A 23,326-nucleotide genomic window follows, 5' to 3' on the forward strand; every position below is an offset into this window, starting at 1 on the left:
ATGGAATTAATCTTACATGAACATAGACTAGTTTATTCTTCGTTTCATTCATTCATTTCTAATTGAGTGTTTGCTATGTGTCAGACCCACAAAAGCACTAGAAGATACGTTGTCTACTCCAAGTAGTGTGCATCCTAGAATTGGGGAGAGGTAAAAAGAAAAATGGATGCTAATAGAATTGGGTCATGTGTTTTAAACCACACTCTGCTAAAGAAGTCCAGAGGGGAAACACAGAATAACAATTTGTCTAAGAAAGTAGCAACAACCTACCTCAAACAAGCACTTGGAAATTCCTGAGTCCAGAGACAAAAAAAACCAAAGCAAAGAGCTCACTGGGATCTGTCCGCTTTGGACAACATCTCAGTCTGGATGTTACCCCCTGGATTTTTCAAAGATCCCCTCCTCCTAATTTTCCCTTTTCCATAAGGAAAAGTCTTATAGGTAAAGGAGCCATGTGGAGAACTCAGTGCCAAGACTCAGATGCTGGAATTCAAAGAAATGCTGTCTCATTCTGAGTGACAGCTAAGAAAAAGGATGCTTCAGGCTGCAAATGCCAAAACTCACGAAGGTGGCTCTGGCTGGAGGGATGTGGATTGTCTGCCTGCTCACACATTTGGTGGGAGCTGGGCCCAGGCTAGCGTGGTGGGGCTCCTCATTGCCAGCAGGACCCAGGCTTTTCCCATGTCCCTCTGTGACACTGACATCATCGTAAGCCCCATGTTACGGATGGCCACATTTCTCTGGGTCTCACATATAGGAAAGGAGGAGTCAGGGTTTCGATCCCAGGAGGACAGCAGGGATTTTGCTCTTAGGACCCACAACACAGCTCTGTCACTCATAGAGCCACACTACTTGTCTAACAACACCACTTCTACCTGCCTCCTGTCCCTGTCCACCTGGCACAGTGACTATTGTCCCAGGAAGAGTGCTCAGGGCAGTTGAGTGCACAGGGCACTGCTCCTTGCAGAGCAGAGTACTCCCCACCCACCAGAGGAAACCCCGTTTTCCCAGGAACCCAGAGGCCTTGCCTCTCCCCCAAGAGATTTATAATTAAGCCTGGGAAAAATTAAGAAATTAATATAAAAGTCGCCTTGTTGCCAATGCTTTTATTATACTTTAATTTACTAGAAACATTTCCCCACCACCCCTGGGGAGTAAGTGCAATGCAAAATCGCTTACATCGCTCTTAAGAGCTGAAGTAAGCGTTTCCTTTTCATCTTCCATAATCCTATTAAAAAAAGCAAGTCTGTGGACCAGAAGCAGCAAATAGATAATTACATCACTCTGGATATTTTTCCCCTGGATTTTTCTAGGATCCCCTCCTGCCAATAATTCTACACTGTCCTCATCATTTATTTACAGGTAAAGGAGTAACGAACTAAAACTCCAAGGACGGACACCTGCTCATCACTCTAACGAAGTTACTAGTGATTCCGAGTAGCTCTGCAGCCACCAGCAGGACCGGGCAGATGACAGCCAGGGGAAGGGGGGCACTGGAGAGAGAAGTGGCAGTTAGGTGTGTCCCTGCTGCCACGACACTGCAGAGGGAAGAGCCAGCAGTACAGGCATCCAGAGAACCCGGCCACCAGACCCAGCGCGGCCACCTCCCAACGGTGTGATGCTGGAGAACCTACCAACATTCTCTGAGCCTCACTTTCCACATCTTTCAAAATGAGACAACGGAAATCTACCTCTTAAATTAATCATGAATATTAGACATGGCAATAAACTCGGCAGGGCTTTGCTCAGCTCCTGGAGCCAAGCAAGTGTCCAATTCATGGTAACGATAATTTGGAACTGCCTGTTGAGTATCCCTTATCTAAAATGTTGGGGGACAGAAGGATCTGGGCTTTTTTTTATTGTGGATGATTTCTACATATAAAGAACCTATTTTGGGGATATGGTCCTGGTCTTATCACCATAGTCACTTATTCTTCAGATATACTTTTTTGCACAAAGCCTGATGGTAATTTAAGACAGCATTTTAAATAATTTTTTTTCTTATGGGAAACAAAGTTTCATGGTGTGACTATTTAGGGCCTTTGGGATTTCAGATTTCCATATTAGGGATGTCCAGCCTGTATGAACAGAGTCAACCTATGGGACAGCAAACTGGGGGTGAGGCCGCCGCCTTTGAGTTCACTCCAGGATCCGTCCCAGCTAAGCCTCTCGTGAACGACTCGCAGCCCCTGCAGTGAAAGGAGTAGCCCCGGGTCGATGCTCCCAGGTAGAAGCCTGGACTCACTCAGACTCAGCGTTCCTACTAATAGCATCAACACTGATGGCAATATGTTCCCGTAATGATTACAATGGAAGAAAGCATGTGGGGCTTTGTTACCTGGAAAAGGTCTTTCAGACTGAAAGGGGCAACATTTCCCCAAGTACTTGGTCAGAGGAATAATTCTCAGCCTTCTTGAATTGGATGCCAGATAGTACCCCCGCCCCAGAGGACAGATGTGGATCACTGCAGATCAGTCACTTGGCTCCATGGCGGGTGAAGGGACCGCGCTACTGTTGTATAAACCAGCATGCGTGTATGATAGGAAAGGATGTAAACTCTCTCTCAATTTGTAAGATGAAGCACAAGGGCTTCCAAGAAATTGCATCAAACCCCGTCCAGAGACCTAAGTGTGTCCTCATCTGCCGATAAAGGCTTAATGCTGTGGAAAAGTGCTGGATCTCACAATGTGGAACTTTCCTCCCCACGTGCACTTCTGCCCGGCTGGTTACATCCCTCTTTCCAGGTTCTCCATACATACAGATCAGTCATCTTGGCCAAGTGGTGCTGCTGCTTTGAGAAACAGCAACATCTTTTGGTAAATGGAATTTTTCAGCCAAAATCCTGCTACCTCAAATTAATTAAAGCTATTTTTCAATACTACGTTTTGACATTTTCATTCCTGTGTCAAATGTCAACTTGAAAAACATGTTTCTGCTCACAGGTAACCGAAGAGCCAAGATATGTGAACAAAGTTTTGCAAAGTAAGAAGTGAACTTTCTGTGCTTTCCTTAATATGCCTTCTCCATTTGAAATGGGTGAGTGAGCTTTTTGAAGGAAAAAGAAAAGACATGACATGATCATGGGTCCTCATATTTTTTTTTTTTTTTTTAGAGAGAGTGAGAGAGGGAAAGAGAGAGAGAGAATTTTAACATTTATTTTTTAGTTATCGGTGGACGCAACATCTTTGTTTGTATGTGGTGCTGAGGATCGAACCCGGGCCGCACGCATGCCAGGCGAGCGCGCTACCACTTGAGCCATATCCCCAGCCCGGGTCCTCATATTTAATAAAAAACCGGATGGGCAATATATAATGGAAAAACCAATATCTCTATATAATGCAAAAAACCAATATGTCATACACACATCCACACAAGCACATACCACATCTGTATAGAAAATAACAATTTGCTGTAACTTTTCCAGTTAGAAATGCTTTTGGTTGCAAAGAACAGAAAATGCAGACAGCAGAGGCTGAAATGAATTTAGCAACACTGTCTCATATGATATAGGTAAAGAAAAGACTTGCCCTGTCCCTGCTCATCTGTTCCGAGATGTCAGAGGCACAGCCCAGTGGGTGTGAATCAGCTGCTGCAGACGTGCCACTGTGACCAGTAGGGCACCCTGGTGACCAGCAGGACACCACTACAAGCATTATGGTACCATGAAAAGTGACAAGGAGAAGGTGCCACTCCCATGGGGAAATGAAAGCTTCTCCAGGGGCCAATGTCAGAGTTCCAGTGACATGTCTGACCAGACTGGTCACATGGCCACTCCTAGCTGCAAAGGAGGCCACTGGAGACGTCTAGAGGAGCCCACCACCTGGCTGAGCACACCGGGTGGTTCTGTGAGCAAGAGGGAATGGCAGACACCACCAAAATAATGGGGCATTTCCAGAAAGGTTCCAGGCACTACTGGGAGGAGTGGCCAGAGCCTCAGAGCCTGTGACACTCAACAAACATGATAGCGCCCGACACGTTTATTGACCTGGGGTCTGTCGAGGTGCGACTCATCTCTGCATCCCAAGGGAAAGTTATTGGCTCCCTAAACAGACGGAAAGAGTCACATCCCTCTGGACCAACCTGCGCTCCTCTTGCCTGTTCTTGTACAAAAGCACCTTGTATCTACTTGAAGTATTGATTTTAATTAGTCTCAACACACAGCCCCCTCGATCAATAAAAAAGGTATGGGGGGTGGCGGGGGAAAGAACAGAAACTGTAAATCACCGTTATTTCTTCTCTTCAGAGAACTTCCCTTCGACTTCCGTTCGATGATTCTATGGTACGCGGATGCTGCTCAGCTTCAGCTACGGTGCTCACGGTGACACCAACAGCCACCCTTGACTGCACGCTGCTAGATCCAAGGTGTTCAATCACAGGGGACCGCTGCAAGTCCAGTACCAATTTTACCACTTTACTGCATTTTCCTATCATTCACATTTTAGAGACAGGAAAACTGAAGACTGACTTAGGGATTTAAATAACTTTTCAAGGCTCCAAACATTGTTCATCCTAAAGCTGAGATTTGAATTCACAATTTTATTTGAGCCATAATCATTAAGTTGAGCACCCCAGGCCTGGTACACATGGGTTCTAACTCTGATAGTGGCAGATGCATGACCTCCTCTCAGAAGTCACATCTGAATTTCATGGAGAGGCAGCAACCAGCCTGACATAGCACGTGTGGCAGACTGTCAGACCTGGAAGCCCAGGGAGATGTGTCTGGTCCCCAGGCCTCTGTCCCCTTGCAATGCACCTGCAGACTATAATCTAACCTAGCACCAGGATGTGCAGGGGAGGGGCCCATCTGACCTGACAAACAAACTGTAAAGCCACAGGACACGGTGGTGAGCCTGAATGAATCTGCAAAACCTCAGTTTCCAAATCCCCAAGATGGGGCATCTCTTATGAGATGTCAAAGTGAACATGGGGGAGACACGTGTCATTACCTAAAATATAGAAAACAGGGGAGGCTTCTACATGGTGAATGAGTTATGGAACTTCCATAAGCCTCAGCTTCTCCCCCTGAAAAATGTGGATAATAACACGCCCCTTGTTATGAGGATTGCACGAGGGCTCAGAACTACTCTTGGCACATGGTCACGTGCTCACAAACTCAGTTGTCATCAGCGTGGTTGTGACATCTCTACGAGCAGCCACATCTAATTTGGAAGACCCTCTGGAAACAAAGCCCTGGGAGGAGATGAAAAGAGCTTCTTGCCCACCCCACCATGGAGGCACGGAGTTTCCGTGGGGTATAGCACCGCGCATTCCCACACCGGAGTCTTGTTTTCCAGGAAGCTCTGCAAGCGGAAGCAGAGGGCAGAGCCAAGCCTGGCTAATTAACGGCACCGCCTTATGCCGTGGGGCCCAGGGCAGCACCCGGCTGTTGTGTTTGGGGGCTGGAGCCTGCAGAGTCAGCTGTAATTGACGCCCCGGTGCAGGGGATGGAGGGAAGGTTAAGGGGAGGGTGGGGCTTGGAGGACCCAGGAAACAAAGACACAAGAGCCGGGGAGCGGAGGTCTTGCGAAGATACTCTCAGCAAAGTCCCTGGAGAAACTTTGCTTTTGTTGATTTCTTTTTCTGGGGAGGTGGGAAGATGCACGTCCACCTGCTGTCTCTCTGGGGAGTCCCCTGGGCTCACACTTGCTCTCAGGCCACACTGGGAGGCAGGCAGCCTTCCAGGTATTGCAACAACGCTCCTCTGGTGCACAGGTCCACCCTGCCTGTGTGGAGAAGGAGCACGTTTTCTTCTTTCTTTTAAAATGGGGCCTTTCCCAGCATTTCCTCTTCCCATTTCAAACCCTGCTCACCAGGAAGGGGCTGCCATGTGCACTGGGTTAGCACGGTGGGTACAGAGCAGTCAGCCAGGACCTGCCATGGGAGGCTTGGCAACATAGGACTCTGCTGTGCCGAGTCGGAGACCACAGACCTGTCAAACCGAGTCCCACGGAGGTAAGAAAAATGCTTCCTCCAGAAACTGGCTTCTGAAAATAATAACAACTTCATTTACTTGTGGAAAGGAATAAATGAGCTTGCTGGAAGCCAGATGGAGGAGAAGGTAAAGGTGTAGGCCCCAAAGCCACAAAGCCCAGTGCCAGATTCCTGCTCTCAGCACAGCTGAGCAAGTTCCTGGTGCCCGTGCCTCAGTTTCCCCCTTTACAGTGGTCATGATTATAATGTGTACCTTCAGACTCTTGAGAAAACTATAGGTTTCCCAGAAAAGGAAGCTCATGGCCAATGCTAATTTTGTTATTATTGTGTCATTATCCTTATCTACTCTCTCAGCAAATTCCTAAGTACCCATAAAGTACATTGCAAGGATTGAGAGTGGAAAACTCTCCACCCAGGATTATACGTTCGTGAACGAGTTTGCCAAGGAAGGACATGCATAGAGTTGGACTCCAATCTGGAACACCACCTCAGCCTTCTCACCTACGGAAAGGGAAACACGCACCTGACAGATCTGGGCACTTGTGACTCAGCGTCTCGGAGAAATCTATACCCCAGCAGACGTGAGCCATCATGCGTCCTTTTTAATAGTTATTTCTCTACAGCTGGTCACACTGGGGGCCAAAGGACTGCACTTTTGCCACCTGTGATTGGACCAAGGAGGCTGCCCAGGACCAAGGTAACTGTGCCCAGTGCCCAGTCTATCTGCTCAACCAAGATGTCCTCTCTGGCTGCTGCCTGGGGGCCTGGTTATTATGAAGTGTAGCTGAAGAAGGTGCAGACAGACAGCAGAGATGGAGCAGCTCCTTCACAGGCAGGGGTGACGAGATGTAGTGGTGGGGGAGCCTCACCTGTGGCCAAAAAAGTAAGGAGCTGACTAAAGACTCATGGGTCAAGAAAAATAATACCTCAGTACTTAAAAAAAGCAATTAATGCAAAAAAAAATTCCCAATGATCAAATATCAACGATTCAACACAGATCTCATGGGACCTTGAGGTGGAGCTGCCTTTCCCTGATGCACCCGTCCCACCTGTCACTGCTGACCATCTTGACACTGTGTCTCACAGACATTCTCCTTAATTTTGATCATTTGCATTAAGATAGGATTTACTCTGGTTGCTGAGTTTTTTGGTGCCCTCGTAAAACTTTCCCAGGACAAAAACCCCACTCTCCCCCCTAGTCCCACTGCAGGGAAGCCCCCCTGGACCCACCCTGAGCAGCCTGAGACCCCTCCCTGCTCTGACTCCCCAGCAGCCACACGGCTTACAGGTTCTCTGCTCTTCTCACTCTCTTCTTGTACCAGGACGGAGGTTTCTGGAATGAGCCTTGGAAAAGATTTTTTTTTTTTTTTGGTAGCAGGAATGCTTAACCACTGGGCCACATCTCCAGCCCTTTTGTATTTTTTTTTTTTTTTAATTTTGAGACAGGGTCTCACTAAGTTGCTGAGGCTGGCTTCCAATTTGTGATCCTCCTGCCTCAGCCTCATGACTTGCTGGGATCACAGATGTGCACCGGCCATGGCTGCCTTCAAAAAGAATTTTTAAAAGAAGATAGGGCACCCACTGCGTGTGTCATCTAGCTGCACCCAGAAAGAAAAGTCTTTGGGGAACCCTGACTGTAGATGGGATGGCGGCACTCGGGCAGGAAGTAAAGGGAGATGCTGGCAAAGCCTGTCGGGGGAAGAGCAGGAGAGGAGTGGCCAGGGAGCAGCCTTCGGAGTTGTGTGGCCAGCCTCCGGGGCGCTTCAGAACCAGGGAATGGACGAGGAGGAGAAAGGGGGCCAAGCAGTACCGTCCTCCCCTGGACCTCCCAGAGATGCTCATGTAAACACGACTTATATCAGCAACAACTGGACTGTCGTGTATTGAAATGGCACCAGTCCCAAGCTGGACCCCAGGGGTCTCTGGGCCACCAAGTGTCCCATCCACTAGACCACTCGGGTGTCTGCAATGCTAGAACCACCTCCCTTAATGAGCAACCCAAGGACCGTGGTGCTCCCTGACACTGACAAGTGACTATATCACACACAAAATTCTACACACTTGACTCTTAAATCTCAAATGAGTTTATTTTTCAGTAAAAGGTCCAGCTTTTTTTTATTTTTATTTTTTATGTCTCCTTGATAACTGTCAAAAACAATAAAAAGTCCTCACCATTTACAATATCTATCTCGCTATCCCCTCAGGAAGAGAGAAATAAACAGACTCTCCAAATAGCAGCTGAAAAATCAACATTGAGCTCTTGCTAGAAACAGGAGCATTTTAGCAAAAGAAAATTCCCGGTTGCGTCCGAGCAGACTGTTACCTGCGTGTTCCGCCGTTGGTATTCCTGGGTGAGACGCTCCCTGGCTGATTGACACCTTATTATCTCTTAGAGCTAAATTATCTCTGAAATGCCAGCCACCATCATAAGTACTTCCTTTGTCTGGCAACAAGGCTGAGCTTTATTTTGTGTGCGTGGTATATAAGAGCGCACTTCAACTTGACTTCAAGTGCTTCCTGTTAATCACTTATCCTATTAGAGGGAGGGACTTCTGATCCCCCAAAACACACACACACACACACACACAGGCATTCACACACACACACACACACACACACACACACACACAGAGGCATTCACACACATGCTGGAAACTTCTGGCCTTGTCTCTGGCTTCATTGAGAAAATAGGAATTCAAAGAGGAATTTCCCAGTGGCTACCAAACCCAACAGCCTCTGTGAGTGCCACACCCCTACCCTTCTGCTGAGGCTGCCCTACCCTGTTCCTCTGAGAGCCAACCCTGCACTCGGGTCCTTGAGTTCTCAAGAGATCTCCTCTTGCGATGGCCGGTTGGTTGTGCATCACCCATGCCTGGAGTGTTCCGATCAGGATAAAAATATGGTGCGGTATATGTGTGCACATATGTTTACAGCAGCACTGTTCACATCAACCAAGAAATGAGAGCAATGCCTAGTGACCAAAGACACCAAATGTGCATATGCAGATGCTGGAATATAATGCAGCCTTAAAAAAAGGAAGGAATTCCTGTCCTATGCTGCAACATGAACGAGCCTAGAGATACTGCGCTCAGTGAAACAGGAAGCCACACAGTGAAAGACACTGTGTGATGCCACTGGCATAAGGTGGCTATGGGGGTCCAAACCATGGGGGAGGAGAAAAGGGATCTCCAGGGGCTGGGGAGGGGTGGGGGATTGGGTAGAGTTTCTGCTCAGCAAGATGAAAGAGTTCTAGAAAGCTCCTTCACACCCATGGGAATACAGTTAACGCTATTGAACTGGACACTTAAATATGATTAAGAAGGCAAATTTTATGTTTTCTTTTACCACAATAAAAATATACCCAATATCTCCCCTATTTAAACAAAACATGTCCCTGAGCCCCTGCTTCTGGGCCTCAGGTCTGTCCCTCCACAGCACGACCCTGTGCAGGCTCTGTCCACAGCTGGGCCACACACTCAGTCTCACTGTGCCCTCATCCTGAACCTGTGCACTTCCAGCCACCAGCTGCTCCTGGGAAGGTCACCAGCAAGTCCCCGTCGCTGATTAGACACATGTTGGACCCCCTGCCCTCCACATCTACCACAAGCAGGCACACCTGTGACTCACCCACCTCCGTACACCTCCACCGAAGCACCCTCATGCCTACATGGTGCCTCTGCCCAGGACTTGCATGGCTGCCGACTGGAGTCTTGGTCTGCATTCTGCCCCTTCCCCCATACTCCCATCCCAGGCAACAGCTGGCGGTCTGTCAGCAACGTCACCAGGAAGACATTCTGCTGCTCAGAAGCCTCCAGTGGTTTCCAAGCACCTGCATGTGTGCGCACACACACACACACACACACACACACACACACACACACACACTTATTTTCCTTCTCCTCTTCACAGCCCGAGAGGTTGTGCATGGCTTGACCCCACCAACCCCTTGCACCCATCTTGTTCCCCTTTACCGTCTACACCAGCAACCAGCAAGCCCCATGCCCACTCCAGGCTCTGCCCCTGCTGCAGCTTCCGCAGCTGACACGCTCCCTCCTGCAGCAGCCTGCAGGTGAGGGCCCAGCGCCTCCCAGTTAGCAGTCAAGCTGGCCTTCAGCACATCTCCCTCTCTTTTAAAGCTCTGAAGAGCAAATAGGTTCTGCCCAAATATCACGGGCTCCTTTGCTCATCAAATGTCTGTCTCCCTCCACGAGACCCTACGCCGCACCTGATCAGGAAATGCATCTGTCCTCCACATCACTCCATCTCAGGGAGATTAGGGAGCATGCACCTCGGCACATACATGCTGAAGGAGTCTGCTCAAGATTCCAGAGTCAAATAATGACAGTGAGGAGTGCACACACGCACGTAGGTGTGCAGGTTTGTATCCGCAGGTGTGCTTCAATGCAAGGAACTGCACAGTCCCAGGCTCCACCATCCAACTGTGCCCTCTTGGTGCAAAGGTCCTCTCCCTCCCAGGCTGAACTCACCAGGTGGACACTGCCCCAGACACCTGTGAAGCTAGTGCCTGGGCCAACCTGGCTAGTGTGCGCGGTGATCTGAATGTTGGTATCATGCAGACTCCCATCCCAAGCTGGCAGTCTGAAGAGGCAGCGCTATTGGGGTGCTGCTTGTTCACGAGGAGAGAGCGCTGCAGGGTTACTACCCTCACCAAAGGCTCGAGGGAACCCTCTGCCATGCAAGGACACAGCCATAAGCTACCACCCATGAGGCAAAGAACCAGCCCTCACCAGCAAGCCAGCCTCGAACCCCAGCCTCAAGCACCCTGAATCACGACTGCGAATTACCCTGACTAAAGTATTTTGCTATCACAGCGCAAGTGAATTGAGACCAAGGACTTGCAGGGAAGGCTCAGGAGCTGGTGCAGTAGTTCACTGGGCCAGGCTTGTCCCCTCTACAGGTCACGATGGGGACAGCTCTGAGCACTGAAAAGGGACATGCGTCAGGGACCAGCCACTGTGTTGAGAAAGCAGGAGGACAGAATTCAACCATGCCACTTCAGATGACATGGCTGAGTCAACGAATGTCCCTTGCCTTCTAATTCCATAAGTAGTGTTAATTATCCAAATAACACATGTCCTTATTGTGTGACCTACCTCTACTTGGGAAACCTGTTGCTGATCACTGAGAGGGTCTGGGGTGACACTACTGTACACCTGATGGTCACACTTCACAATAGCCAAGGCCCAGGAGAGGGGCTTGAACTAGGACAAGGCATGAGACTGAAAAAGATAAACCACTGTATTTCTGACAATGTTTCTCAAGATGAATGTAAAACATGCACAATCAATAAGAATAACAAAAATTTAAACAAGAACAGGGATCTCTGTTCCTGTGTGACACTGGCCCCCTGGACTCACCCTAATCCCAGCCCTGCTCTGACGGCTATTGGTTGCCTGGGTATTTCCCTCCCTGGCCTCCAAGTCCTGCACAAGAACTCCAGCCTCACCCTCGCTCACAAAGGAAAGGTACCTGGGAGAGGCTGAGCCACCTGTCTGAATGACTCTGCTCCCCCCACCTCCCTGCAGTAAGAGGTCTCTGATCAGTGGATTGACACCTCTCAGAGGGGGACGATTGGGTACCAGAGGGAGCTGCAGGCAATCCCAGCATTCACTTCCTGAGCACCCAGGGCTCTAGTCCCTGTGGGATGGGGCTTTCCTCTAATGAGGGGGTGATATGGATCCTGGCCCAGAGCCAGAGCCCCAAGTGGCCTCCAGCAGCCAGAACACCCATGGGTGTTGATAAAAAGGAATCTGGATTCAGACATTAGGCGTTCATAAAGTATCATCCAGTTTTCAGGGCAACAGGAAAAGAGGAGGGAGCCGAGGCCAGCTGCTGTGAGGACAGGGACCTGAGCGAGTGCTGGGCGGCAGGCAGGTCCCCTGGGTCCCCTCCGCCCTCCAGAGGCGGCCTGCTGTCACTCCCACCCTCACATCACCCTGAGCCTTTCCTGCCAGACTTCTTCTAAATCTTGACTTTTCCCAGGAAACGCCACAGCAGAACTTTTGCCAAAGGCAGAGAAAAGCACTGGGTTCCCACTCTGGACGGGGGCCGTGGGCATGCGCACTGAGGTTTCAGCTGCGTGAGATTTGTGGGGCCCAGGAAGGAAACAAAAGCAGAATGTCCGGTGAAGGCAGCAGAATAAATGGAGAAGAAGGAGTGAAGGAACTCAACTTTCCCCTGGCTTCCACAGCTGCTGATTCCTCCAGGCTGCTGTCCACAGATCCTCTGTGAGAGTGTCAGCTTGCTTGGAGGTCTGGGCTGAGTCAGAGGCAGCATGGAAGCCAAGGCTGTCAGTCACTCAGAACAGAACAGGGAGCCAGAGAAGACCCAGGGAGGGGAGGTGCCAACCCCGCGGCCAAGGGGAGCATCCGCTGGGTGAGGGTGGGGAGGGAGGGTGAGCCCCGAGCTCAGCCTCCGCCAGCGGCTCTCTCCAGCATCCCAGGGTCGGACCCGGCGCCTCCCACCGGGGAGCCCACTTGGCTTCCTGGCAGAGCAGACGATGCACCTTCCTGCTGCCATCAGCAGAACTGCCAACCTCTCTCCCAGCTCCTTTCATCCGCCGGGCACCTGGGGCAGCGGAACAGTTGGTGCACTGTGATGCGGGGCGCCTCTTTACAGACTGACAACCCAATTCCTCAGGAAGTCTGTCTGCTTGTTTCTAAATCCTCTCCTTACAGTCTCAATCTTCGGGTTTGGTCACCTGCTGCCTCCCACACGTTCCCCAGGGGACCACAGCTGCCCAGGCAGATGGGCACAGGCCATTTAGGAAGGCCATCTTAGCAGGGACCTACTGTGTCCAATGTCTTGGATCAGGCCCTTGAAAAGAGCGACAGAATTCTCGAGTAAATGCTGAGCGGCAGCAATCTGTGCTTAGTGTGGAGGGGCCTGGACAAGCAGAGAAGCCATGAGATGCGAAGCCAGGTGGGAGCGGCTCACACGAGGGCCCATGTAGCCAGCAACCGTGGTGCTCCTGGGTCCCTTCCTAAATGCCTCGTGGATCTTCCCACGGCTGCTCGCCTCACTCAGACAGCATTATGTCTTGTTCCAGCTCCTAACTGGCCATCTCTGGACTCCCCAGCGCCCTGTTCCCTGCTCACAAAACACAGTAGCCACTACAAGTGCTGATAGATGGACAGACACTAGATAGTTGGATGATAGATGGATAGAGATAGTGGGTGGATGGACAGAGGAGGGATGCCTGCATAGACAGACAGACAGACAGATGATGCAGCATTATCACATCAAGCTAGACAGACAGATGATAGATGCTGGGTGCATGCTAGGTAGATGTCTGTCTGTCTACCTGAATAGTAGATGTAGGTAGGTAGGTAGGCAAATAGATGATTGATGGGTGAATAGATAGAGGAGCATGTTTTAATGATAGAAAGATTGTAGATAGCTAGATAATTAATGGATGAATAGATATTGACAGAGATTGAGATAGGTAATAGATTGGTGATAGATGTACATATAGACATCAGGTAACAGGTAGGTAGGTAGGTAGGTAGGTAGCTAGGGACGTGCACAGAGCTGCAGTGATTTCTCACAACGCCCCTCCCCCCAGGATTCCGGCCAGTGTTTTCCTCTGGCCCGTCCCCTGTGTCTGGCCACCCTAACAGCGGCTCCTCCACATCACCTCTGGCTCTCAGGCCCCATGTTTTCCAGCCCACTGGCCTTATTTTTAACTAGGTTATTTACTTTTCATTTTCTCTAAGACACAGTCATTGCACAATTTCATCCACCCCTGCCGTTCACTCTTCCTGCTCTCCCACCAGCCTAATGAACCCCCTGGTCCAGCTCTGTGGATGGCAAACCATGGGCCACTGGGAACCTCTCTCCTAGGGCCATGCACCTTCCTCCCAGCTCACTGGGGGTGGCTTATTTAGCATCTGTCTTTCTGGATGCACTCTGTGCTCTGAGAGTCGGACGGTTCTCATTCTGCTCCAGTCACATCCTCAGCCCCTAGGGCAGTGCCTGGGAGCTGGTGATGCTCAGGAATGCTCTTGGACATGGCTCTGTGGGAGGTGCCGGGACAGACAGGGGAAGGCAGCCGGCTCAGAGGGGTGGATTGATCACTGGTCAACGTGTAAAAAGGTGCACTTTGAGCAGAGCCCTTGCAGACCAATAAAGATCCTGACTCCAGGACCCCAAGCTGAAACCACCTGCATTCCCACTACCATGTCCCTGCATTTCCCTGGACAAATCAATCTCCCTTTACCTCAGTTTCCTCATCTATGCAATGGGGTCAGCCACAGCAGCTATTTCAGTGCAAATGAAATGAACGACTAAAAATCAGGACAGAGCCGGGTGCAAGATGATGCACATGTCTATAATCCCAGCAACTCAAGAGGCTGAGGCAGGGAGTTTCCAGTTCCAGGCCAGCCTGGGAAACTTAGCAAGATTCTGTCTGTAAATAAAAAATTAAAAGGGCTGAGAATATAGCTCAGTGGTAGAACATACCTGGGTTTAATCCCTAGAATCATAAGAATGATCACCCCCACCATCATCATCATCATCATCATCATCATCATCACCACATCATAATAAAAGACAGGATATAACAGGGTTTGTTATGCTGAAAAGGCACCAAGGAAAATAAAATTATTCCTGTTATCCCCCATTCAAATAATATGTTTCCTCTACTCATATTTCCAAAAATTGGATTTTTCTATGTGTAGTCATTCTAGTCCTAAACTCTCCATTTTTTTACACCCAAATAAGGGAAGAACAGTAATTTTCTTTTACCTAATGATCCCTGCTCCCCAAGTGACCCCAGCAGGGGCAACTCTGGAGTACAAAAGCCTTTGACCCTGAGACTCATGGATGCAGAGCTTGATAAACCCGCCTCACACCCCAGGAAACACCCATGTCACACTCCCACCCCAGGCTGCATTTCTTAACCACCTAATACATGCCACATACTGCACCGAGGGCTTTGAAGTTCCTTGTTTGGTCCTCAGAGGTAAGTCTGAGTCTGGCTTAACTTACTGAGCAGGGAATAGCAGCTCATGGAGGGGAAGCATCATCAGGCCCAGGATCCCCCCAAGATGCTGGTGAGCAGAGATTTCAACCAGGCTCTGGACAAAGGCTCTTCTCTGCCTGCCAATCAGCACCCTGCTGAGAAGCCCTTAAATGCTTCCCAAGTGAAATGTGGGAGGTCTTGCTCCCAACTTCCCCCCTCCCCCAGCCCTGGGGACTAGGGACCTCTCTGCAGCTCCATAGTTCTGCCTTTCCTAGGATGCCCCAGGATTACATCACCTGGATGTAAGTGCTAAGCTGCCCCATTCACTGCCTGCCTTGCAAATGGATCTGTCTCTGGGACAAATCCAGCTAAGGACCAGCTGTTCAGACACCAGGAGGCACCTCAGCCCACAGCCACACCTTCTGGGAGCCCAGCTAAAAGCAAAGCCTGTGATTTCAGGAAAAGTTTTGTTTTGTATTTTAATTCTCAGTCTCTGCTGGGATCTCATTCTTGCTGTCTCAAAGGGGAAAACCCTGTCTAACCAAAAAGCCATTGCTGGAAGTGCCCCAGATGTGTGAGCTCCATGGAAACAGAGTTACTGCTTTGGATGCTTCTCCTGGGCACCATATTATCCAGGAAAGGACTCTGGAAAACCCTAGGAGGTGTGTTATGCTTGGGTACCACCACAGGCTGGAACCAGTCAAGACTTTCAGGAGTTCTCAGACCCCCTCCATAAAGGAGCGGAGGGAAGAAGTGCCCACAGCTATCGATCCACATATCACATAGTGACTGCGTTTGAAATCCAGGTTTTGTGGAGCTAATGCCTTGGCTGGGAGTCAGCATGTCTTTCCTTCCTTGCTGTGCAGATTGCTGGAGAATGTGGCCAGGGTCAGCCGCCCCCACTGCCTCTCAGCCCCGAGTCTTATTTTTAAATGTTAAGCCAAATTATCTTTATGGCGGTTTTGAGCTCTGAACTCCAGAAGTCAAGAGAGGAGACCATAGACACAGGGAATATATTAACCAGGGCTCTTATTAACCTTCCGGGGGAAATGTATTCATATTTAGAGTACGTGACAAAAAAAGTGACACAGGATAGAGTAGGCTGAATTTTGTCCCCTGAAAAGAGAAATACCAATCCTGTATCTGTGAGCATGACTCTTTTTTGGATACTGGGTCCTTGCAGATATAAATAAGTAAAGGATCTCAAGATGAGATGCTCCTAGACTTGGGGGGGGCATGAAACCCAATGGTTCATGTCCTTATAAAGAGAGATTTGACACACACAGGGAGGAGGAGAGGCTGGGAACCCCTGGGTACACCAGGAACAGAAAGAAGCTAGCCAGGATGCCCCCTGGAGTCGGCCATAGAGCAAGGCCTTGGGAACAGGTAGGTTGGGGGTTTCTGGTCTTTGGAACCATGTAAGAGTAATTTTTGTGATTGTTGTTTTATGTCACCAAGTTCAAGGCAAACTGTAACAGATGGCTTGAAAATGGCCTGGAGTGGACCTGGGGCTCCATCTCCACTCAGACCTCTGCCTGCAATGCGGGGTTCTGCTCTCTTCTGTGCCCTCAGGGTCTGGCAGGTTCTCTCCAGTGAGCGGTGGGGAAAATGGCCCCCAGAAGCTGGGGACAACGTCCTATGAGCTTATCACCTCAGGCACAGAGTCCAGGCCTGGCTTGATCATGTCTTGTCCCTGAATCAACCTTGCGGTTGCCAGAGCAGATGTTGATGGAAGGGCCTCACTCAGAGTTTCTGCCTCCCCGAGTAGTAAGAGGCAGAGACACCACTGAGGGACGGACACTGGGGACAGGTGCTGGTCAGGAGAGAAGAAGAGCACCCTGGTCCTCTTCCAGAACAGGGAAAAGAAGAGGATGGAACAGAGGGGGTCTCTTTTATGCACAGTTTGGATGGAGACCAAGAAGGACCCAGAAAATGGATATCAGAAGGAGGTGGTCATGAAGAGCCACTGTGTCCCGATTCCAAATGCACAGAGAATCAGCGAGAGAGGAGGAAAGGGACTCCTGCCCGGGAAACAGCATTATCTCCCACTTGTGCATGCATGCCTGTGGCGACGAGCTTAAAGGACAATTCTCAGAACCCCCAAAACGCCTCACAGAAAACCCATTCAAATTTGACAGTCATCAGACGGACTGGAAGCAATAGATTTTGAGAGATTAAAAAACAGAGAAGGTTTAACGGGCCTGCAGGAGCTCCCCCTCAGAAACACGGCTTCTCAGAGTCCGCCGTCCCCCAGCTCGGCCAGGAGAGGGACTCTCAGGATACAACCGGAGACTGAGAGACGGTTTCACAGATGAAAAGCCTGGGCCTCCCCACCCAGGGTGTGCTGAAAAGGTAGATTTCATTTCCGAAAAGACAAAGCCCGGCACAAAAGAGAAGGGCTATCTGCGTGCACGTCAGAGCTATGATATTACTTAGATGGGGAAGTTTTATTCTGAAGAATGACTGTCAATTATGATTAATATTCTCCTTATAATTAATTCAAAATCTTATTAAAATCAAACTTTTATAACTTTACATATAACCGGGCCGCCTCTGCCAGGACAGACAGTGTGCCTTGCCGTTCATTTTACCTGTATCGTTCCTCAGTTCTCAGAAAAGGCAATAAAAGATCCCCTCCTTGGAGATCATCAATGCCGGGCCACCCTCATCTCCATAATGGCACAATTTCCAATTCACGCCTCATTTTCATTAATGTTTCTGGCCATAAATTTTTAAGCATATGATAAAAAATTTCTGAAGCGGCATAAAACTAACATGAAGAGGGAGTTCATTAGCATGTGACCCTAATTAGAAATTCCATATTAAGTTCCCATTTCTACTTGTGCACATCCAATAACGTCACCTCTCCACTCCGCCCGCGCGCGTGCGTGTGCTTTTGCCGGCGCGGCTGCGAGGGGACGTTCCTTCTGGTGGTTTAATTCCGGGGCTTTATTTCCAAAACAGCCCGTGTGTGTTTCCTCTGCTATTGAATAAGTCAACAGACAATTGTATCACAGGATGCCTTTCGTGTCACAAATTATCCGGAAGAATTGTGAGAAGGTCCTTGCCCGATGCTTTATTAATGATACCAGATCATAAAACAGGGAAATATGCTGACTCCATCTCTTTTCTAATGCTGGGTGATAAAAATGCTACTTCAGGATTCAGAAGGTTAAGTTCTAATGTGTGTTTTGAATAGAGTGTGCTGGAATAATTGCCTCATAAAGCAGAGCAGCGCCCAGCATGCTAATGGCTGTGGAGTGCAGGCCTCAGCACCGACGGCCAAGCTCACTGGAAAAACTGCTGCGCCTCAACTTTTGTGTCCCTGCGTAGCAAGTTAACTTCCCCTCCCCTCGCCTGGCCTCGACAAAAAAGGCACAGCACCCCAGCACCTGCTTCCGCCGCTTACACAAGCGCCTGCCTGTTACACCCATGCCTGCTCCTCTGCAGAGCTGGCCCCTCCTCGGACCCTGCCTCTCAGGATCCCCGTCCCTGAGTGGTCCCCTCCCACACTGGATTTGAGTCCGACCCATGTCATCCAGAGAAGGTGCTAGAAGTGATGCCACATGACTTCTGAGGCCAGGCAACCTACAGTTTCTCCTTGTGTTCTTGGAACACCGTGTGCCGAGGAAAGCCAGGCGCTGCCTTAGGGGTCTAGCTAATTGGTAACCGCCATGCTGTGAGGAAGCCTAAGCTAGCCACAGGGAGACGCCACAGTAAAAGAGAGACAGCTGGTCACCCCTGAGTTATTCCAGCCCGCTGCACCCAGATGCCAGACATATGGACAACCCCGCCATCATCAAGCCCTAGAAACTCTGTCACCATGACCACGAGACATCCCGAGTCAGCCAACCCACGGAACCACAAAATGACACTGAATTGTATTTCAAAGCCATCAAGCTCAGCAATGCGTTGACATGATAGGACACACAACTGAGAGGACATCCTCCAGAAACAGCAGTTAGGCAACAGGGGAGGATGAGAATACTAACCACCCACCTTCCACCTCCTATACCTGAGCAGAGGCAAGAACTACAGGGGCCCCTGGTTTTCACTTCTCCCCCGCACCTTTACTGTTCCCCCACTGTCTTTAATACCATCAAAGAGAGAAAGAATTTTTAAAAGTCCAGCATGAGGCTCACTTTTGGAGAATCCAAACATTATCCATAAGCAAACAAGGTCTGCTCCCTCCCCTGGAGGCCAGGCTTGTCACAAGAAATCCAAAGTTCCCCGGAGAATAATGAACGTGGGAGGTGATAAATGGGGAATCCACAGCAAGACCCCTAAAATCGCTCTTAGATTCCTCCTGTGAACAGCAAAGGCCCTTCTCCCTGGGGACCCTTCCGCCTCTTTTTAGAGCTCCTGAGCACATGCCCAGCCCCACCCTCACCCCATCTTCTCTGACTCAGCAGTGGGCATTGACCAGCCCCTGCCCCTACAGTGGCCCTCAGATCTGCAGAACAAAAGAAAGGTTAACTAGCTTCATCAAAGAGGAGCCCTCGTCCTCATTGAGAATGGGGAGGATACCAAATACGATTATTTCTCTCTCTCTCTCTTTTCGCTGTCACATGAGCAAGAGAACGCACCAGCCTATAAAACTAATATTACCCTGAGATGCTCACAGAGGAGAAAAACTGTCCTCTGAAAGATCAAGCAATGAACTAAGTGAATTCCAGGAGATTCACACTTTGCCAGAGTGTGATCACTTTCAGGACCTCTAACTTGTGGAATGTAGAACAACATTCTCATAAAATTAATCAATTAGCCCAAAGGTGTGCGTAGGCACACAGGCACACGCAAGGGCAAGCATTGGAGACCAAGGGACTTTTCTCCACATTGAATTTGAACCTTACAACAGCCTTGGACGGTTACAGTATCTATTCTTTCTTACTTTAGGACACTAGGATTCAAAGTTATAAAGTTGGGAAGATCCTGTAGGGCATGGTGCCTGAGGTCAGCCCCATGACTAAGGGTTGATGTGGAAAAGTGCACTTGTTACCAAACTCTCCAAATGAATGAGGGTGATATCATAGATGCACCCCCAGAAAATTCCTTCCTTCTTCAGCCTCAGTTTCTCCCTCTGCAAAAGGAAGTTGTTCCTAAAGATCCAGGTAGCTCAACAAATCTAGGATTACAACTCATTTCTCATGGGGGTGGAAAAACTGGGCAATGCCAGTAAAGTATTATATCTTAACTATCACATTTTTATTGAAAACAATGTTTCAATGAAATTTTGTTTTAAACTGAGTTTTGTTCCTGCTTGACAATTTATAGCCATGCAATTTAGAAAATGCCAATCATTAAATGCAAAAGAGTGACATATCTAGGCATGCCGGAACTACTAATGGATGGGAGTGTGTTATTGCAACGATAAATCAACTCCTCAGACCTTAAAACGCCATCAATAAGCAAGGCTCTGTGTGGAAATTGGCAAGATGACCAGAATCACTACCCTGATTTATTACACAGCGCCTTCATGATCAGCACACTGTTGATCTGCCACTTTCTTTTTACATAAATATGTGAATAACTTTTTGACATCAAAATAAATCACAGCTACTAGATCTGAAATATAACTTCAAAGATGCCTGCACAGGTGACTGTCACTTGGGGTGTGGTCTGCTATGTTGGGCTGAAGCCTTATTGACAGAGAAGTTTTATTTCTTGTCATTTGAGTGATAGGCACACTGAGCTCAATATCTTGTCTTGACTTTTGAGTAAAACCCATCAGATTTGTAAAAATGTAGACAGGTTTATAAGTAACCGATTCTTCTTCTGTCATAGGAGGATGCCATTAAGAAAAAAATCAGCTTTACAGAGACGGTTGGCTTCAGCCACCAGTGTAAAAGAGTCAACTTGGCCATTAGCCGTGTTCTTCTCTGCAGTGGATATGAACTGCACTTGCCGGGAACATTTTTTTATTTTACTTTTTATTTGTTTGAAACCTTGATGTTCAAAGCTAGGTCTATAAAACTTATTACCATCCTTGAGAGAGATAGAGAGGAGGTATAAATAGCATGTGCATGTAGAACTGTATAATATCTGTTAAAAGTTATTAAACTGTATTTCATTTCTATTCTATTTCTTTGAAGAAAAGTGTCCTATGGGCTACAAAAGTCTGAAAGCCTTGGACCCACATCCAGCTTAGCCAAATAAAAAGGAATACTGTCATTGTGGTTATATATTTTTTCAGTTAAGAAAATTTACTCAGTGGAACACCTTCAAAAACATTGTAATCCTCGTGGCTCGGTTTCTTGACCTGCAAAGTGAGAGTACGAGGCTGGGTGAGGAAGCATCGATCTTCCAACGATACTCTTTGATTGTAGTTTCCAAAAGATCTAAGTTAACCACATTGTCATAACGGGGCTTTACTTTTTGCCCATATAAATCCAGAGCAGTTTCTTGAGACACCTTCAGAGATCAGGAAAGCTTTCTATGGAGGTCTCTCTTCCAGAACCAGCAAACTGTGCAGGTAAAGACAAAGGTTCTATACTTTCCCCTTAAAGAGGGCAATGAAGGATGTCTCCTGCAGAGGTGCCATGCTGGCCCATGATAGTGGCTCTGTGCTTTGCAGCATACATCTGAGGAGTGAAGGGGAAAAGCCAGTTTCCAGAAAGAATGGAGGACAGTCTCTTTCAGCAGTAGCTACTAGAATCTTTCCCTCCAAGATGTTCTTCCATGATGTTGCCTCTCCTCAGCAAGAGGTGGAGTCCATGTGCCTCCTGGTGAGCCTGGGCCAACCTTGGTGTCTCTGAGTCCTGAAGACCCTGCGATGGAAGGGCCACTAGACTTAAGGAGTCTGGCTGCTCTGAAGTCACCATGAGAAAGAGCTACATGGAGAGATGAGAGAGAGGAGGAAGAGGGAGATCTGGAAAAACTAGCTGTCCCAGGTACTATTCTTTGAGTCTTCCCATCCCAGAGATGTGAGTGAAGAAGTCTTCAAAGCCAGCTCTGATCCAGCCACTCTGGAAACACCCCAAAGGTCCTGATTGAGAACGACCGGCTTGAGCAGACGCTGTCACCAGATTCTGGGGCAAAATAAATGAGTGTTTCTGTTTTAAGCCCCAGTGTTGGGGTGGTCTGCGAGGCAGTAGTGGCTGCCTGGAAACACCACCTCAGGTTCCAGCCCACAGAAGAACGAGCGACCTGTGCTCTCCTGGCACTTCACCAAGGGGTTCAGAGACAAAGCTGAAGTGGGCAACAGGCCACCAGCAGAAGGTGTCAGAGACCTCCTGTGGCAGCTAGCTGAAGGGCAGCTGCCCACGATCCCTGTCTCCCCTCTCCTGCATGACCAGGTCTCCACAGTCCCGCTCTTCCTCCATTTAGCTTGAACCTCCCATCTTTCTGCATCACTGGGAGAGACTCAGAAATTCTGCACAAGACTCCCAGCACCTGGATGTGATGGTGTCATCTTCATGCTACAGAAGTCAGTCTCCTGACTCGCACTTCGTTCCTGAGCTGGGGAATAATTGCCAAATGCACTTTCTCTTTGTTCAGCTGCAATCCAATTTAAGTCATCAAACATTTATTGAATGTCCACTCTGTGCCAGGCACTGGGGATACCAAGCCACTGAATCATTACCTTTTGCTCACGAAGTACATCGTGTCATGAATCATGGGGGTAGGGACATCTGGGAGGGAGGGGGCAAGGGACCTGTCATCCAAACAAATACCTTTGATTCAACAGGATAACAGGAAAAGTGTGTATGTCAGATGGTGAGTCGCTCAGGAAAGAGGGTCAGCATAGCAAGGATGGGTCCCCAGGGAGAGGCCTACCAAAGCAGAGTAAAGACAGGTTTGGAAGGCAGAAGAGTCCAACAGGGAGCTGGCACTCCCTCCAGACACAAATGGAACCTATGCTTTCCTCCTACCCCACACTCATCAATCCTTCATTATTTATTTATTTGCAGCACCAAGGTCTGAACCCTGGGCCTCAGGCATTTCAGGCCAGCATTCTCCCAACGGAGCCACAGCCCCCATTTCAGACATTTCTAATCAATCCCAGCAAGATATCTTCTGAGCCTCCCAGGCTCCAGTCCCGGAAGCTCAGGGAAGTGACGGCTTGCCCAAACAATGGTGACAGAGCAGAATTCAAACCCAGTTCTCTCTGGTTCCCAGGCAGTTTTAATTGCAAGATAGGCTGGCCGTAGGAAGAGGTGACAAGAATCCAGGTCCTGCGTGTGGTTGCAGGATTCCTTGTATCTCACATCTCCTTCTGCCTCATGGAAGTGTTTGCCTTCATCTTTCCCAAGAACATATGTTCCCAGCTGGCAGAAAGAAGGCCAGTGGAAGACACAAGCTCCGTCCGGCCTCCCATCTGTTCCTTTTCTTAGGAACCAGTCGGAGCAATTAAGATTGGAAAGGCCTGGGGTTCCCCCTTGTAGCCAGGTGCCCTCGGAATCCTCTTTCAGA

The 23,326-nt window shown here is 48.9% G+C and overlaps 1 protein-coding gene and 1 long non-coding RNA gene across 3 annotated transcripts in view; one reads left to right on the forward strand and one right to left on the reverse strand.

The window, feature by feature from the left end:
- Positions 1-23,326, forward strand: part of ZNF12 (zinc finger protein 12) — a 1,264,586-nt gene that overhangs the window by 946,995 nt on the left and 294,265 nt on the right. The window lies entirely within an intron of this gene.
- Positions 1-23,326, reverse strand: part of LOC308652359 — a 475,946-nt gene that overhangs the window by 325,994 nt on the left and 126,626 nt on the right. The window lies entirely within an intron of this gene.

Source organism: Spermophilus citellus, assembly GCF_964194105.1.
Source record: "Spermophilus citellus genome assembly, chromosome: 6".
In the NCBI taxonomy this organism is placed as follows: Eukaryota; Metazoa; Chordata; class Mammalia; order Rodentia; family Sciuridae; genus Spermophilus; species Spermophilus citellus.